Below are 19,548 nucleotides of genomic sequence, written 5' to 3'. Positions count from 1 at the left end.
TGCAAATAATAAAGGGGACAGTGGGCATCCCTGTCTTGTGCCTCTCTGTAGAGTAAAACTCTGAGATATAATCCCATTAGTAGTAACAGTAGCTTTAGGAGAATCATATAATACTGACACCCAGTGAATAAATGACTTCCCAAAGCCAAATTTATTTAAAACAGCAAAGAGGAAGGACCAGTTAACTTTGTCAAAAGCTTTTTCTGCATCCAATGATATAATAACTGCCTTTTTATCATACCGCTGTGACATGCTAATAAGGTTAAAGAGCCTTCTAATATTATTAGTAGAGTGACGCTCTTTAATAAAGCCTGTTTGGTCGCTATGAATGATTGTCGGGATTACTGTTTCTAATCTAGATGTAAAAGCCTTAGTGGTAATTTTAATATCAATGTTAATTAGTGAAATCGGACGGTAACTTGATGGAAGGATGGGGTCTTTTTCTGGCTTTAATAAAAGTTTAATTGCTGCTGTATTCATGTGTGGGCGTATGTGACCATTAGTTTTAATTTCTGTTACTACTCTTAAGAATAGTGGAGCAAGCATTGACCAGAAGTGCTTTAAAAATATAGCCGGATAACCATCCAGGCCAGGTGCTTTGCCATTTGGCATACTATCTAGAGTCCTCGAAATCTTCAGGATTGTTTGCCTTCATTTTCTGTATAACATTCTTTGCACTTTGATTTTCTTTTTTTAACTTCATAAGTTCTTTTTTAAGTCTTGCATTTTCAGTCTGTACCGCCTCTAATTCATTAGCAACTGCACATGGAAACACATCACACACCTCTTCTGTATTATCTGCTGTGGATTCCAAATGGCTTAACTCCAGTAGAGTCATTGCAGCCTCTGTCTTTTCCATTTTTGCTTTTTTGTTTTGGAGTCGCTTGTGACGCTGGACAGACATGGAGGGCGGTGCGCTTCATGGACTGTAGCCCAAGTCTTTATTGGGTACCCAGTCTGGATCAGTTTCATCCCAAGGATGAAGTTAACCTGTTTATAAAAGATCAAAATTGTAAAAGCATGAGACACTAGACATCACGCACTAAACATTTCCTTGCAGTAATTCATGAGTGAATGAGTTCATGATTCATCAATTAAAATTTCATTATAAAATCAATATGGACTGCATGTTAAATATATACATAGCTAAAGCCCTTTACCCCATACAGTATGTCTGCCCAGGACGCTATGTAATAGAAACTGTATTCATTACTTTGATATTAATTCATATGTGAATTCAAGTAAGATTTTTATAGCCAGTACTATTTACAAAAAATAATAATGGAAATTTACTCCGGACAGACGTGCAAAAAATGCAGCACAGCACGACCTAAGAAAGAAATAAGAGTCATGCTAGTCAAGAAATCACTTTCCTGGTTTCATAATTTTGCTTTGAAAGAAACAGCAACGTGCAGGGCAGCGGCGGCATGCTAGCCACAACAAAAGACCGTGTATTATTAATTTTAATTTTATTTGTATTTTTTAAGGGCAGCGTAGTGTTAGAAGACTATCTTTGTCTTCTGCGTGTTCGTGTTGTTCGGGTAGAGAGATTGTTGATTTTCTGAATACAGACTGGAGATCGGTGAACAGGACCTTCGAAGGATTTATTTTACAGAATATTCTGGACACGAGCGGGTTTACAAAAGCACAGCTGCTCCTCGCTTGTGTGTGTTTTCAGCGGGCTCCTCTCATTCTTATACTATCTTCACCCCCCCCCCCCCCCCAGGAAACAGCCCCCAGTCCTGAGTTCAATACATATGATGACAGCCGGAAGAAAACAGCCCAGAAAAACCCTTAAGCCCCCCCCTACCCCCAGCCACCAGCGACCAGCCCTCAGCTAAGACAGACTTTTACAGCATTCAATACACATTGACAGATGGCCTTTTGATGTGGAAATAGAGGAAGCTCCCCCAAACATCATTTAAACATTCACCCAGCTCTACTGAGGAAATTAAAACAGTTATGACTAAATCTAAACAGTTATAACTAAATCAAAACAGAAGACTGTCAACATTCCCACTTTCGGACTCAAAAGAGTCCGACACAAGCAGATAAACAAAAGAATCAATACTTCGCTTAATACAATGTGTTGTGGTTACGTTCAAGGTTGTACCAAGGGGCTTCCAGAGATACCAGATTGGCATAAAAGTCAATATGAGAAAGAGTGTCGTGATGTCGCAGCAGATGGAAATGCGTTCCCACTTTGAAGCCATCTCGAGATGATGTTCTTGGATTGAAGAAAAAAGGGCGTTGTCATCTTCTTCAGGACCTTAGGGTAGACTGCCTGGTCCCAGGATGAGTCACCGGGATTATTCTGCCCGTATATGTGAACTCGATCTTTGTTGAATGATGTCCTCAATAGGGGGCAGCTGACACTGGACCAGTAGACGTGGTTTTCCGGTCGTCGTCAGGTGGTGGGATCGCTGAGCCTGAGGCGGATCTGGCGGGTCGTGTAGACGAGATGTGGAACCATGTGTCGTCTTTCCCATGCAGGCGAACTGCAGAAGATGTCCTCTCGGTCATCTTGTGTGGTCCAGTCCACCTGGGCTCAGACCATTTTCGTTAAATCACTTTCAACCATACATATTCACAATCATTTATTTCTGAAGGAGCATCTGGTTGTTTTTTTTGTTAGTTGGGAGTTTGTAAATGTTAGTTGTTTAAGTTCTGGAGGTCCTGGAACATGCGTCTCTTCTAATGGAGCTGTTGGAGCCGGAAAAGGTCTGTTGGTGTGACATTCACACCTTTGGCTGAGTTAAATGACATTCGCATATTCATTAATGCAACAGGAAGAGCTTGTAGCCAATTCAAATTTGATGAGGCCAGTGCTTTAGACAAATTTTCTTTAATATTTCTATTCATTCGCTCAACTTGTCCTTGGGATGGGGGATAATACACTGAACCAAATGTGTTTTAATCCCAATGCCTTTTCTACTGCTTGTAGATGTTTGTTTTTGGAATGGGTTCCATTGTCTGAATTTTTTTTTTCTAGGAAACCCATGTGATGGTATATAATGATTAATCAAATGTTTTATCACGATATTTGCTCTTTCAGATTTGCAATGATATGCCTCTGGCCATCCTGAAAAGGAATCCACTATTTACAGCAAATATTTATATCCTGACACTGGTTTTATCATGTCAGTGAAATCCATCAAAATCACCTGCCCCAGAGCAGTCACGTCCGGGTCGTGAGTGCCCTGGGGAGGTTTAGATGTAGGCATACTGTTATACCTATTGCAAACACTGCAGTCCTGCAGTTCACTTTTAACAATTTGTCTCATGAAAGGATGCCACCAGGTGTGTAGTCGTCTCAATGTTTCTTTTACACCAACATGGCATATTCCATGGGCTTCAGAAATTAGATTTTTCAATTGTTTCTGAGATGGAATACATTTACCTTCTTTCCGCCAAATACCTGCTTCATCTTTTTCTCCCCCTTTGGACATCCACACACTTTTTTCTTCTGGACTTGCTTTTTGCTGCCACAGCTTAACTGTTTCTGTGGTTACTTCTTGTCCTTCTCCTAATTCACTTTCGCTCACCATCAATTGTAATGTTGGGCTGTAGCCCGCCGCTTCCTTTGCCGCTTTGTCTGCCAAATCATGTCCTGCTGACACAAAATCATTATTTTTTGAGTGTCCTTTACATTTGATCACAGCTACTGCTTTAGGCAGTAATAAGGCATCTTTCAACGCAAATATGTCTTGATGGTGTTTAATAGGTGTCCCTGTTGCAGTCATGAAGTCATTTTTTTGCCATTCTGCCATGGCGGTGTGCACCACTACATGTGCATACGCGGAGTCAGTGTAAATGTTTACAGTCTTTCCTTGTGCTATCTTTAGTGCAGTTGTTACAGCCACTATTTCTGCTCGTTGAGCTGACTGGGGCCCTGTGAGTCTCTCTGCTACTATCATGTCAAAAGTTGTTCCTATCATTTGTGTTACAGCAAAACCTGATTGGAGTCCTTTATTGCCCTTAAAACAACAGCTGTCCGTAAATAACGTCAAGTCTGGGTCGTCCAGTGGTGTGTCGTAAAGGTCTTTTCTCAGTGAGTTTTCTTCCAAAATTCGCCGAGTGCAGCAATGAGGTTGTCCTTCCAACAGGCCCTCTGCCATGTTAATTCCTTCATGTATAAACAAAATGTGGGGTTGTGTCAGGACTGATTCAATCTTTCTCTGTCATCCCCCTGTCATAGTAAATGCTTGGATGGTTACGTACTGCACTGTACTGTGTGATGTACGTACTGTCAGCGGGTGATGTAACACAATATGAGATGTTTTCTGAATCAAGCGAGCTAATGCTGAAGCAAAGGCTGCACAAAGAGGATGACGTTGTTCATATTTTTCAAGAGGCGTTGATGCATAAAGGCAAACATGTCTTTCACCTATCTCCCCCTTCTGATAAAGAACTGCAGACACACTGCAGTTTTTTTCAGAAACATCCAGAAAGAACATCTTGTTGTAGTCAGGAATGACAAGAGCCGCAGCTGATGACAAGAACTGTTTAAGCAGAACAAAAGAGTTTTCAGCGGCTGGAGTCCAAAAAAGAATATGTGACAGGTTTCTCATTCCTTTTTCATTAACTAATTGTCTGAGAGAATGAGTCAGTTCCGTAAAATCCGGAACATGATGTCTGGAATAGTTGCAAAGACCCACAAAAGCCAACATTTGTTTGACATTTGTCGGTTTGGGATGGTGCAAGATGTCATCTTTGTGTGACGGAGACATACCTGTTCCATGTCTCGAGACGAGACGACCCAAGAAAGAAACCTGAGGTCGGGCAATTTCGAGTTTGCCTCTCGAGCACTTCAAACCTACCGAAGCCAGATGGCTCAAAAGGAGCTGTGTAGCTTGAAGGCAGTACGCCTCAGATGGTGCAGCTAGTAGTAGATCATCCACATACTGCACCAAAAGAACATCCGGAGGAAGTTGGAGAGGTGACAGCAACTGTCGAAGGTAAGCATTGAAAAGGCCAGGAAACAACACAAAACCTTGAGGAAGCCGGGTGTAGGAGTCACACTCATTATTCCACGTAAATGCAAAATACTTCTGCATAGACAGGTCAAGAGGAATACAAAACAATGTATTAGCAAGACCAATGCAGGTAAAATGAGTGTGTAAAGGAGTGATTTGTGACAGAGCCGAGTGAGGATTGGGCACCAGCAGTGTAGGGGCCATAACTACAGCATTAATAGCTCTTAGATCATGCATCATTCAAAATTTACCAGTATTTTTCTTTTTTACTGGGAGTATAGGAGTATTGTAGTTAGACCTATCAATTTTGCAAAGAACCCCTGCTTTTAGTAACCCTTCAATAGTTACTGAGATGCCAATTCGTCTTTCTTCCTTCATGGGGTACTGTGGTACCCAAATGGAGTCGGGTTTCATTTTAAAAGTTACTGGAGTAACATTACATAGGCCCACATCAGTAGGGTCAGTAGACCACAGTGTAGTAGGTAAGGATTGCAACATGTCACCAGCAAGCTTGTCAGATGTTTCCCTTCCATGATGACGGTCCAAAAGTTGGTGTTCTAAAACAGACATGGATGCGAATAAATCAGATTTAATCCAATAGGCATCAAGAGATTTGGAATACAGCAAGTCTGTATGTAAAGAGGGTTGCCAATCAGTTGCTGTTGTGCAAGACAGGACAAATGGACCCAAATCTTTCGCCGTGTGCTGGGATGACAACATCAGGGAAACATGAGGATGACACGGAGGCATAGATGGATCAGGTGGATTTGCCATCCTATACCATTGTGATTGTTCTTCAGTCAGAGCAACTGAATAAGCCACACCGGGTTTGCCTGCAAACAGATCACCCACACGCAACTCCCAGGCGTTGTCATCAATCGGTCGAAACGCTTCACTGTACATCTCATCACCATATCTGTCATAAAAAAGAGTGCAATGCATACATTCAGATACCATATCATACGACCTGAGATTATGAACCCAAGAAGACCAAAGAGTCCAAAAATTCTCAGCATCCCTCCAGCCGGAGGAATCAGTGTCAATCTTTGCCTAGTAGATGTCAGCAGGGATGCAGGTCATGGCGTGTTGAGACACCACTGGAAATTGGGTGGAGACGTTGGAGGCGGAGTCACCAGCGCAGTAATAAGTATGTCCATCTGGAAACTGAAGAGTGAGCCCGTCCGGGCTACACTGGATCAACGGAGCAGTCCTTATGAGAAGATCTCTTTCCAAAAGATTCACTGGACAGTTCGGTGCGTACACAAAGGAGTGAAGCGAAGTTTGTGTGAAACACTGGGTGTGTACAGGAGTTGTCATATGCAGGATAGTTTCTTCTCCCTTGAATCCAACTAATGAAATGTCATAATGGTGGAGTGACGAGCTCCAGTGTCGACCATAAATGGTAAAGAAGTTCCTCACACCATCAGTTCAATCATAGGTTCCTGCAGACCTTGGCATGTGAATTCAGGGCCCCATCATTGCGGAAACTGTCCACCAGATGGCGGCAGGAACTGCTGGTTTGGCACAGGCGGATAGTGCTGCTGGGGTGGAACTTGGGGCTGTGGAGCGTTCTGTGAATTACGAGAGAATTATGAGACAGCCACCGGGTGTGGTCTGCACCGGGAAGATCAGGATTCACCTCCATGGCCTGCACAACAGACTTAGGGACACCTTTTAGCACCGCTGTTCTAAAAACTTGCGAATATAGAGTCAGTCGGCAAGTGTCCAGTTTTCAAAGAATATTCTACAAGGGCACGGTCAATGAATGCCGCAGCCTCCTCGTCAGCTTTTGGAGTGAACAACAAGTCTGAAATAACAAGTTCAGGAATAGGAAACAGTGTATCAAGCGCCGAAAACAGTGTCAGGTATTTATCACGTGAAAGAGCCTCACCATCCATTAAAGAGGACATCCCTGAATTATTTATCAACACTTCTAGTTGAGAAAGAGGGTACGCCTGTGACAACAGCGCGCGCACATCCCCCGCTGTTAAAATCTGCCCTGTAGCTGCTCTCTGCACAGATCTCAACCAATTCTCACCCCCCACCTGCATTGGGGAGGTTTCTGCAACAACACACTTAAGTCAGAGGGCAAGTAAGGTTTATAAACCATGGCAGAGTTTCCTGTAGCGGGTCAACTTTTGCCATCATTGGGGCTTGAAAAATTGTCTGAGAACGTGTTACTGGTTTTTGGGGAGTACTGTCTGAGAGACGTCCGGTCATGCTTATGGCTTGAGTTTGGACAAGTGCAGAATCAGGGTGTGTGCCTATCACTGTCTGAACTGCACATTCTAGGTCGGCCAGCTGATTTTGAATATCTGCAATATGATAGCAGTTCATCAATGCACTAGAAGTTTCTTTAGCGACTTCCCGCTTTTGTTGCCTAAACAAGTCATCTTGTTCAGCCTTCAATATACGGTTTTGTTCCGTTAGTTCATTGTCAGCAGCTTTTTCAAAGCGTGTAAGAATTGTATGCCATTTGCTGCGAATCAGTTGGGGTACTTCAGAGTGTCTAGTCAGTTCCAAGCCGAGAGCTCTCACTTGGTTCAGTTTCTCCTGTGGTCCTTCATTCATATGCAACACTTTGTCCAATTTTTCCTCCAATTGTCTCACAGAGGCGGTTACGCCTGCTGCCAAGCCGTCAGCCGCGGCTTGTACCAAAGATCCTCGCAGCCGAGGGCTACTATCAGAACTGTCACCATTCCAGTCAACTTTGAGGCTTCCCCCATTTACAGTCAATATGGGGGCTTGCACATTTTGCAGCATCTGAAAAGCCTCCCCATATGGGGACTCAGTAAATGGGTTAACAGGCGCAACCACACTTTCCGTCTACACACACACACGTAACAGCTATGCACTATACACTAATAACCATACAATTGACCCTGTTCATTTTATAACAAATAATAGTCCCTTAAAGTCACACACACCTTCTCACTCACTTTCTCGCACTCACTCATACACCCACGCACACACACGCACGCACACCATCCCCTCTCACACACTTATTCAGAATGGTTTGGTATTTGCCGTAAATTGAACCATTTCACTGTCCCTAAGAATTTTTCCCTTTATTGTGTTTTATTTATTATTTTATTTTAGTTACTTCATTGACGTCATTTTGTGGTACCACAGTTAAATAGGCCTTCTATTCATTCAAAAACATTGCTTATTCCCTCCCCCAAAAAATAAATAAAATAATAATAACAAACAAACAGACAAAAATGTCCAAGCCTTAATTTCTCAGCAAAACAAGGATTTATTATTTCTAGGATTCCATAACGGAACGAAAATACCTTGGGTTTTACTCAGATTCCATCAAAACCGCTCAAACATCTTATTCTCTTATTCCCCTTATTTCTCTTCACTCAGTCATTTCTTATGCACTCATTTCTTCGTAACGTTACTCCGTATACAAGGACTTAGGTTTCTATGATTCTAAAACAGAACGAAATTGCCTTGTATTATTTAATGTCTTAGTAAAACTAAAAACAATGGATTTGCAATTTGTAGGATTCCATAATTAAACAGAACGAAATCGACCTTGTGTTTGAGATTTACTAATAACTGTTACCCAGATCTCATATACAATTTAGTCACAAATCAAATTAAAGGTCTCGGAGTATAGTCAACAGACAGAAAATCAACTAGGAGGATAAATGTTGAAATTAATTAATTTAATTATAACTGCTTGATTTATAATATTACTATTTTGAAGTGGACAAAATTGCTTTGATTTACTCAGTATAGTTTTGTGTGAGAATTTAAATGTGGTCAGAAGGGCTTTCTCTTCACAGTACTGAGAGCAGAGCGAATGTGTTAATTAGATCCCTTTGTTCAACTAGGCACCAGCAGGTCTGCTCTGAAAAACAACTCAAACTGATTAATTACGGTAAGTGGAGATGTTTATCCACGTAGGGAAGTCCTGTCTGTTGAGAATGCTGCGACGGTTTTCGTCTGATAAATTTTAACTGCATTGTACATGAGATCTGGATGAATGGGTGTTTTCCTATTTTTAAATAACACGTACGTGGGGTCGAGCACTGTGAAAGTGCTGTCCTGTAAATTTATGCGCTGCTGAAGAAGCATTTTTTGACGACAGGATGAAGTAAGCGTTTTTATTTTGTTTAATTTTGTTCCGCTATGAAGGATTCGATAGACCATAATGGTTATTTTTATGAATTTTGAGAGGGATACGGATAGACGCGGGGGTTTTCTGCCGCTAAGCAATCTAGAGATTATGGTACGCGCCTGCTTTCATAGCAGTTTTATTTGGTTCAGGATGACGCAGTGTGTTTAATTTTACCTCTGGGGAGCATTCGATAGCACGTAATAAGTTATTTTAAAATGCGCGGCTGCTGAAAATTAAGCAGTATTAAGGGTACGGACAGGTTGACGCAGTGGGATTGGGTTTGTACCGCTGTCTGTTTGATTGAGAGATTACGTGATTCGTTATTTATGTATGTTCAATGTCTGTGATGTGGGTACGTTTTTGTGGTCGTCTGTGTTTGTTCTTGTGAAATTGTTTTTTTTTTTTGAGGTGAGGGATGAGTAACGTTGTCGAATAAATTTAACTTATTGAACTATCATACTACAAGTGAGACGTCACTGAATTGATAAATATTAATATGACTTGAATAGTATTATAACTAAAGTGGTGAATAATTAAAATAAATAATGGAGGGCGGTTTTGACCGCGACACCGAATGGTTTGACCTAAAAGTGCTTCCGGTTCATAGTCGGAATTTATTCTTGGATAAACAAGTTAAGAATGCTTCCGAGGTTGCAGTCGGAGCCATGCCCGAAAAACATCGACGAAAATTTAAAAAAATATTAATTGATTGGATGACGGCTAGCTGTGACAAAGGTTGGTTTCCACCGTTGACATCCGCGGTTTGCTTGGTATCTTTGATGAAAGTGGTGGAATTGGCATGCGTGAATAAACGGCTATCGCTGGACAAAATCGTACGGACGAAATTGTAAAAAAGTGGATCGAATGATGAGAAATGCTAGAATGTTGGCTTTGAGCAGTTCCGTTAAAGTCGCTCGGGTGGCTTTGATAGAAGCTGGTGATGATACAGTGGCTGATTTTGATGCTAAGATAACTTCTCCACCGGCGTATGCTGAGCCGCTCACAGGAGATTTGTTTGAAGCTATTAACCCGTTTACTGAATCACCGTACAAGACTGCGGTTCAAATGCTGCAAGATTTGCAGACGACGAATTGACAGAACAAACCCGTTTATTATTTTTTTAATGAATAAAGAGTGTGTGCGTATGTGCCTGCAAAAGTTTGAGAAGTTGGGAGAATTGTTGAGTAATTGTATGAGACCTAGATACCAAAGGTGGGGGCTACCCTGGTGGGTTGTGATTGTGAATGAGAAATGTGCATATTGATATTTTGTTTGTTTTTCTTCAATATCTTTAACTGTATGTTTGGTGTTGTTTTTGAGTAAGATAAGACTGGTGTGATAATGGCGAGTTTGCTGGTTTTTGTATTACTGTTGTGTTTTATATGACCCACTACTATGTAGAAGAGGTGGGGTTGATTAGTATTTTAGGAATAATTGACGGTTTGCTCGAAGTAGGAGTGTTGTGTTATTTTCGGCTTTGATCATTTCAGAAACTGATGCTAAAGTTCCAAAGCAGATGGGGGTTTGATGGCCCTCACTGGTTACAACCTGCGAATGGGATGCGCCCCAGCTGCTGATACGTTGTATTTGCAAGTATTTTTAGTAGCTATTTTGAAGGGCATTCCCAAAAAACAAGCTATGGTATAGTTGAAACATTTTTGAGAAAGCAGGAAGTGAACTATCTTGCTATGATCTCATCTTCCGTCTGTCGGTTGAGTGCATTGGATAAAGCAGGGGCATTCATTGGTCGGGTGAGCTCCCGGGAGGGCCGAAATGTGTCATCGGGTCCAGGATTGCAGACAGCAACCTCCAGCATCTGGGTGGACGTGGCAGAGGTCAAAGAGCTTCACGCCGCAGCAAAGTCATTCCCCTGTGCCAACCGACAATCATGGTGCTCAATTCCACAATGCCCAGTGACTGTGTGCAAGCCTCGTTACAGAGACATCTCCCCTACGGCTGTTTTGACTCCAGTGAACATCGCAATGCCTGCTTTGAACATTGCCTGAAACATCCGCCACCCTGCCATCTGCTGGCCAGGACTGAACATTGACTACTCAAAGCTTGTGGTCTCGACTGGGATGCGACACCTCCGGTCATTGATATGGTACACTGGTTGTATGCAAGGCATTTTAATGTGTCGGATGGGGAAATGTGATCTATAGCAAGGTATTTCAGGAAATTGAAAACAACATATGTGAATTTGAAATAGGATGATTGGTAAAATTTATTTCAATCTTAATTACTCTATTTTCCGTTACTTGATGATTATTGGGTTTAGCCTACTAAATTTTTGCCTATTTTCTTGGGAGAATCAGGTTCTGAATTGGTACAATGGGAATTTAATGAATAACAGCGAGTTTGCTGGTTTTTGTATTACTGTTGTGTTTTATATGACCCACTACTATGTAGAAGAGGTGGGGTTGATTAGTATTTTAGGAATAATTGACGGTTTGCTCGAAGTAGGAGTGTTGTGTTATTTTCGGCTCTAATTATAATATGTTTGTTTTACTTGTTGAGAAGGTAGATATTTGTGAGTTTTGTGTAATTCGTATCCTGAATTAGATTAATGTAGTTACCTCTATTTTTTCATGACCCCAAAGTCCTCACATACCAGTGTCTCAAATTGTATCTGTTTGTGCTCATTTTAATTGCAGTGACCTGAAGCTCTCTTGTTTACCTCACAATCGCCTGATTTAAAGTCTTGTGTTATTTACGACGTCTTTTGCGGAAAGCTATAGTCTGGTATTCCTTATTTATGAGCTACGGAGTCTTGGTGTGTCCACCCTTTGATATACCATACGTGTTTGAAAAGATCGGAGTGGATCTTTGTCAAAGGGAAAGTGTGTACACAGGATTGTTCATGTGTAAGAAATAAATTAATGTAGATGAATTAGTAGATTAAAAAATGAAAAGGTTTTGAAGTGATAATCCACAGTCTGAATGTAAGAAATCTACAAAAGAGGATCAAGCTGTGACAGAAAAGTAAGTTTGAAGCGGAGACAATAATGAAGCATATCGCCAAATGAAGGTAATAATATTATATATTTTATCTCAGAAACAATTGAAAAATTTAATGTTTGGAGCCCAGTGTTTGCAAAAGATTATATATGATATGAATATATATGAGACTCTCCCCAGGGTGTTCACGTTCCGGCCGGGCGTGATGTTCTGGGTTGAGATTATATATAATTTGCTAGTAAAATGATTCCTTTCAGGATGGTTAAAGGCACAGTCATGCAAATTTAGAACAGTAAATATCATGGTAAAACATTACCTAAAAAATAAAAATTTACAAGCTCTTTCTGTTGTATTAATGAATGGGCGAATGTCATTAAATTCAATCAAAGGCTGGGCTCTATTCCAATGTCACAAGAATAGACCTTTTCCTGTTCCAACAGCGCAGGACCTACGGATCTTAATCAAATAACATTTACTAATCCCAACTAACAAAAACTATCAGGTGTTTTTTTCCAAATAAAATTTATGTAGGTTTATGAGTGACTAACTGAAAATGTTCTGCACCCAGGTGAACTGGACTCCACGAGGTGACGGAGAGTACATCTTGTGCAGTTCGCTGCACAGAGAGGATGGGGAGACGACATTCCACATCTGGTCTACAAGGCTGCCGGATCCATCCCAGGCTCATCAATCTCACCACCTCAGACTGGGAAAACAACGTCTACTGATCCAGTGTCCAGCTGCCCCTATTGGGGACATCATTCCACAACGATTGAGTCACATTTGCAGGCAATCTACCCTGGGATTCTGCAAAAAGCTGACAATGTCATTGTCTCATTCAACAAAGAACAAACCAGAGATGGCTTCAAAGTGGAAACGCATCTCCGTCTGCCGATGCACCGCGACACTTTTTCTTGAAAAACAACATTTCGTGTTAAGCCTCACATATACTATGCTTATTCCACTGAAAAATCTTTTAATGTATCAAATTGTTCTTTAATGCCATATGACTGCTAAACTACCTCCTCTCCTGCTAAAGGGATGTTTTAATGATAACTACTTCCCCCACACAACCATTGCTTAATGTTGCGCTTGCCGTTTGCGATGATGAAGATCCCCGCTGGAATTTTTCTGTGAAATTAATTAATTATTCTGTATGTTGGACTCTTTCAAGTCCAAAAGGAGGATTGAAATGAATTAATTTAATTATAACGGTTTGATTTATAATATTACTATTTAGAAGTGGACAAAATTGCTTTGATTTACTCAGTATAGTTTTGTGTGAGAATTTAAATGTGGTCAGAAGGGCTTTCTCTTCACAGTACTGAGAGCAGAGCGAATGTGTTAATTAGATCCCTTTGTTCTACTAGGCACCAGCAGGTCTGCTCTGAAAAACAACTCAAATCTTATCTGATCTCTGCATAACATCATTGTGAAAGGGGGAAGGGACATCTCGGTCGGCTCTGAAAACAACATCTTGGAAAGGAGGGGGAAGTTTGGTGACGTGTATTGATGTATCATGTGACTGTCTGGGAAGGAGAGGATTGGACGAAGAAGACGGGGAGGGGTTTGAAAAGTCACAGGAGGATATTAGTGACTTGCTCGGGGGAGGAGCGACACACATGCGGGAGAACAATGGCGGCGTTTGGCCGACTTCATGTGTCCATAAGCTTATGTGAAAATAAATCCTGATTTCACCAATCTCATTGTCTGAGTTTGATCATCAACATTATGAACACGGGAAAACAAAGATTCGTTTTCTAACAATGTCCTCTTACCTTTCAATTACTGTGGCGCCAGAAGTTCTGTCTGTTGAAAAACACCTCAACCAGAACCTACGTCTGGGTCACCATTTTGTTGGAGGACACTCTTTGTCTTCCGCGTGTTCGTTGAAGAATGTTGATTTTCTGAATACAGACTGGAGATCGGTGAACAGGTCCTTCGAAGAATTTATTTTACAGAATATTATGGACACAGCGGGTTTACAAAAGCACAGCTGCTCCTCGCCAGTGTCTTTTCAGCGGACTCCCAGCATTCTTATACTATCTTGAAAAAGTATTACAACGCCTCCTTTGCCCCCACGCCCCTTGAATGTGACACAGTTGTTTGTTGATTTTTTTTTAACTACTGAAAGTTTATAATAATAAAGTTAGGTTTGTGTGAATGCCACATGTGTAAGCTCTAAGATGTTTTTGGAATTATGTTTTTATCTGCTTCAGGAGCTGAGATATCAATTATTTAGTAGGCATTGACAATATTGTTGAATATCCAGGATTCGGGGGGCTGGGGGGTAGGACTGCCGGTAACTTAAATTTCAACAGGTAAGCTGATTCAAAATTAGATGTGGTGGAAACTCAACTCAGACCTAGTTCACATGACATGCAAATTGAGGGAGTGGTTAATTAATTGAATTTTCTGTTGCTCAAATGGGAGTCAAATGGATAGTGCGTGAGAGCTGACTTAAGGTAAAGACAACCCAACCAAACATTTTATGCATAACAGTGGGAAAATGTCTTCCACAAGCCCGATTACAGAGGTTTGGTTCCAAATCTGTCCCTTTTGAACAGAGGTCAACAACCTTTCATCATCATAGAGCCATTTTGAATGTCTCTCAGAGAAAATAACACTGGAGGCCACAAAACCATTTTGACCACTAAAGTGAGGGTAAAACTACATTTATTGTTTGGTTTTATTTGTACCTAATTAGTAATAAATAAATAAATAAATAAATAAATAATAGCTGCATTTAACAAACAGGTTGCAGTCTGTTTCATGTTTGAACCATACTGAAAATAAAAATATTAAGGCTTAATGTTCCATTAATATAACATTCTTCCATGCTTAATGTGTGAATCCTAACCCTAAGTAAGACGTTTTGTTGAATATTTCCTTAAAAATCGATTCGGCCGCATATCAAATTGATTCAAGAAATATGTAATATCGCGATATATTGGCGAATCGATTTTTTCTAACACCCCTAAATAATAATAATAATAAAGTGTAATGTTGCATTCATTTATGAAATCAATGAACTGTTACAGAGAACACATTTTATTTCTGCATTTCACTTAACAATATCAAATGTATATTTGCAAAATAATAGTTAATTAAAATATTTATTTGACCTGGTCAATGGGATTTTTGGCAACATGGCAAGTTTATGCCAGTGTTTTCGGGTCAACTCATTCTCGCTTATATGCGTTCTTGCACCCTGCACTGTTAACTCGAATAAGTTGGCATAACTAAAAAAAAAGTTAGATAATCGGTTGCTTTAATTTTTTTGAGTTGTTGCCTCACTTTTTTTGAGTTGATCAACTCAAAAGTTAAAGTTTTGCAGAACTTTAATGGTTTGATTACACCAAGTTAATTTTTTTGATACATGGTTACTTAGAAGCTTTCTGTTACAGCAACTCCATTATACTTACTTACTAACTTATAAATGTTATAAAACCACTGCATTAAGTTAACAGAAGTCCAAACCATAAGTACACTGAGTGTCCTCACGAGAATCCCGGGAATGCTGGAACCTATCCCAGGGCTGTCTTCGGGAAGTAGGTGGTGTACACCCTGAACTGGTTGCCAGACAATCGCAGGGCACACATAGACAATCTAGGGACAATTCAGTGTTCAATTAACATACCATGCATATTTTTTAGAATGTGGGAGGAAACTGGAGTACCCGGAGAAAACCCACGCACAAACGTAGAGAACATGCAACCTTCAGCCAGGAAGGCCAGAGGGCCGGATTGGATCTCACAACCTCTGGACTAGGAGGCAGACATGTTAACCAGTTGGCCACCATGCCGCCTGCTATGAGCATATGTTTATAATTTAACATAAATTCCTATTAATTTATTTAAACCAGATAGGAAACGGAGAACAAATTATCATATACAATGTCAACTAAAGGGCTAAAATAAAATGACAAATTAATAAGTAAAATAAATTATGAAAAATCAGCTACTTAATGTTTTTAAGTTACCCAAAAACTAGTATAGTTCAATTTAATCAAAACTTTTTTAGTACAAATTAGTCATAAAAGCATACAAAGTTACACCAATTTAAAAAAAAGTTAAGTTGGTAGTAGTTTTCATAAATCTTTGAGTATTGTGTACTTAATCTATTTGATTATTTTAAACGCTCGGGTTTACAGTGTGGTGCATGTTGTTTACAAACATTATAAAAAGGTCTCCATCATTAAATTATACATTAAATGTTCACACAATGACCGGTTCTGGTTCTACAAGCACGCATGATCCAACTGGTACGGGAACGGTAGAGTCAGGTCCAACCTGTTTAGATGAGGTAAGACACAAATACGTTTGATGTTCTTGAAGCAACTTCACAGTGCATGGTAAAAGTTGTTGCTAAGGTTTACCAAGAGCACGGGCCAACAAATTTGCCTCTGCTGTTCAACAGTGCCGAAATGCGCATTTCTTGCATTTAAATGACACACTGTATACAAATGTCACTTTATTGTTTTCATTGATTTTTACATGATTTACAAGGACAATGTATATTGTGATAATAAAAAAAAATATACAATGTAAAAAAAATCTAAAACTTAAAACAACTACGAAGTTTAAATGAAATGAAAATCATTCATAAAAAGATTAATGTCTGGGAAGTAAAAAAAAAAAGAAAAGAAGCATCAGCTCAGATATCGATCATTACGAACATTACAAGAAGCAGGGAATATATATGGCACCTTGATTGACAGTCAGCGGACAAACAGTTCATCAATATATCAATCCATCAGTCAGACTGGAAAGTCATTTGCAGAGTTGACATCAGACCAGAAAGGTGATGGAATCAAGAGAAGTTAGGGAGTTGTTAAAAGGTACAACTGCCAGGGAAAATACAGATTAAAATCCATTCTAACAACCAACTCAACATAAGGGTGTAACTATGGAAGTAAATATGGTGCAAAACTAACTTGTAAAAAATTTTTGTACCTGCAGAAAAAAGTCTAAATTTGTATCTGTAAAAAAAAGTGTACCTGTAAAAAAAAAAAAAATGTGTATGTGTAAAAACAAATTTGTACCTGTAAAAGTCATGATTTGTGCCTGTACAAAAAAAAATTGTACCTGTACAAAAAGTGTAAATTTGTATCTGTAAAAGTTGTGATTTGTATCTGTAGAAATGACAACTTGTAGTCAAAGAAGTCGCCACTAGGAGTCACAAGTGTTTTTTCTGCTGCTGTCCAGTCACGTGAGTTTTGCACCAAATATCTCGCTACAAAGGGTGCAAAACTGATTCGTACTTGTAGAGCGCCGTGATTTGTACTCATAGAAAAAGAGGGCGGGCTCTGGAGGATTTGGGCGGGCTAAAGCTCAACCTCATTGGTTGAGCGAACGACAGTGGGTTGAACTCAAATGACGCCCATGCACAAGTCCGCAATTCCAAACAAACACAGTAGCCACACCAGTTTACGGGTCATTTTGGAAGAAGAGGACATCCCAGGTGTGAAAATTTCAACATGGTTCAATATACAAACACTGTGTGGAACAGCTTAAACGTTGGTTGACATGCAGAGCACTCCAAGTGGGCAGAAAGAAAGAAGTTTGAGTATGAAGTTAAGATTTATTGTACGAACATAGCTCGTAATCCGGTGCTAGCTAGCTAGCTTATCTCATGTTGTTGTCACGAAAACTGAACACATTGAAGTCACGATTTTTATTTCAGGATTTGAAGCCTACCAGTGTAAACATAAAATCAATAGCTTGTACCTGTAAAAAAAAAAATACCTCAAACTGCTGCTTAGTGCTTAGATGTGAAAATTACTATAGAGCTACAGAACCCTATTGAATGTTTTACAAGATAACCTTAACCTATAACCAAAAGTGGACAGTACTCAGCTACTTGTATTTGACTAACATTATATTCAAGCATCTGTACTCTTACTATCATAATAAAATGAAAACAAAACGTTTTTAGAGTGGATCTTTAAGCCGCGACAGGTATTTTAACCTCAAACCTTTATCCTCTGTATTTAATCATTTTATTTTAAATATTACAATTTCTTGATAAATGTCAGTATTTTGCAATGTATGCTTTGCAAAGTTTTAAAAAAAAGGCACTTACAATTTTAGTTTACTCATCACACACAGTACTCAAATATTTGTGCAAGTATTTTTTCTGCGCTTTTAATCTCTACTTGAGTAAAATTTTCCAATGTAACATTACTCTTATTTAAATATTGGCTATTCTGCTTTTGAAATTCTAGTCTATCTGTATCACTAAGATGTGAGCAGTGTCACTGTCACCTAGCTACTTTAACAAAAGTAACTAGGTCAAATGTTAGTTTATTTATTTTTAATTAAATGAGAATCTCATAAGTTTCAAAATCTTGCTCAAAAGGTGGAGACAACTGCTGGAGACACTGTTGAAGCATCAGTGAAAAGGATGACCCACTCCACCAGCAAGCAGCCACTGAGACAGGAGATGACACCTGGGGGTATTCCATCAAACCGGATTATGGAAAATTATTTTGCAGACCTTCTGCTGATGTGAATGCATGTCAACCAACGTTTAAGCTGTTCCACACAGTGTTTGTATATTGAACCATGTTGAAATTTTCACACCTGGGACGTCCTCTTCTTCTAAAATGACCCGTAAACTGGTGTGGCTACTCTGTTTGTTTGGAATTGCGGACTTGTGCATGGGCGTCATTTGAGTTCAACCCACTGTCGTTCGCTCAACCAATGAGGTTGTGCTTCAGCCCGCCCAAATCCTCCAGAGCCCGCCCTCTTCTTCTACGAGAAGAAATCACTGCGCTCTACAAGTACGAATCAGTTTTGCACCTTTTGTAGCGAGATATATGGTGCAAAACTTACGTGACTGGACAGCAGCAGAAAAACCACTTGTTACTCTTAGTGGCAACTTCTTTGACTACAAGTTGTCATTTCTACAGATACAAATCACAACTTTTACAGATACAAATTTACACTTTTTGTACAGGTACAAATCATGACTTTTACAGGTACAAATTTGTTTTTACAGATACAATTTTTCTTTTTTTTTTACAGGTACAAATCACGACTTTTACAGATACAAATTTAGACTTTTTTTCTACAGGTACAATTTTTTTTTACAAGTTAGTTTTGCACCATATTTATCTCCATAGTTAATACTTTTAGATACAGATGGAATCTGAAGAGATCGTTGGTCAGCCGTCGAGTGAATGCAACCCTAGCTTCAACGTGATGGGCTATTATCACATACAGGCCTATTACACGACAAATAACATCACTGTGTGAAGGCTGTGGCCTTCACACGTTATTCCTTTTTTTCCCATTGTTTGGCATCTATCTACTTCCACATAATTCATCCGATTCTCGTCGTTACAATTTTAACATATTTCAAATATTTAGGCCATTCTTGCTTCCATTTTTTCTTATTCCAAATAGCACAGCAAGATATAAGAAAGAAGTAAGAGTCATGCTAGTCAAGAAATCACTTTCCTGGTTTCATAATTTTGCTTTG

Source organism: Leptonotus elevatus, chromosome 7 (assembly GCF_054856555.1).
Source record: "Leptonotus elevatus isolate MCC_2025b chromosome 7, RoL_Lele_1.0, whole genome shotgun sequence".
Taxonomy (NCBI): Eukaryota; Metazoa; Chordata; class Actinopteri; order Syngnathiformes; family Syngnathidae; genus Leptonotus; species Leptonotus elevatus.
Note: the sequence above shows the minus strand (reverse complement) of the source record.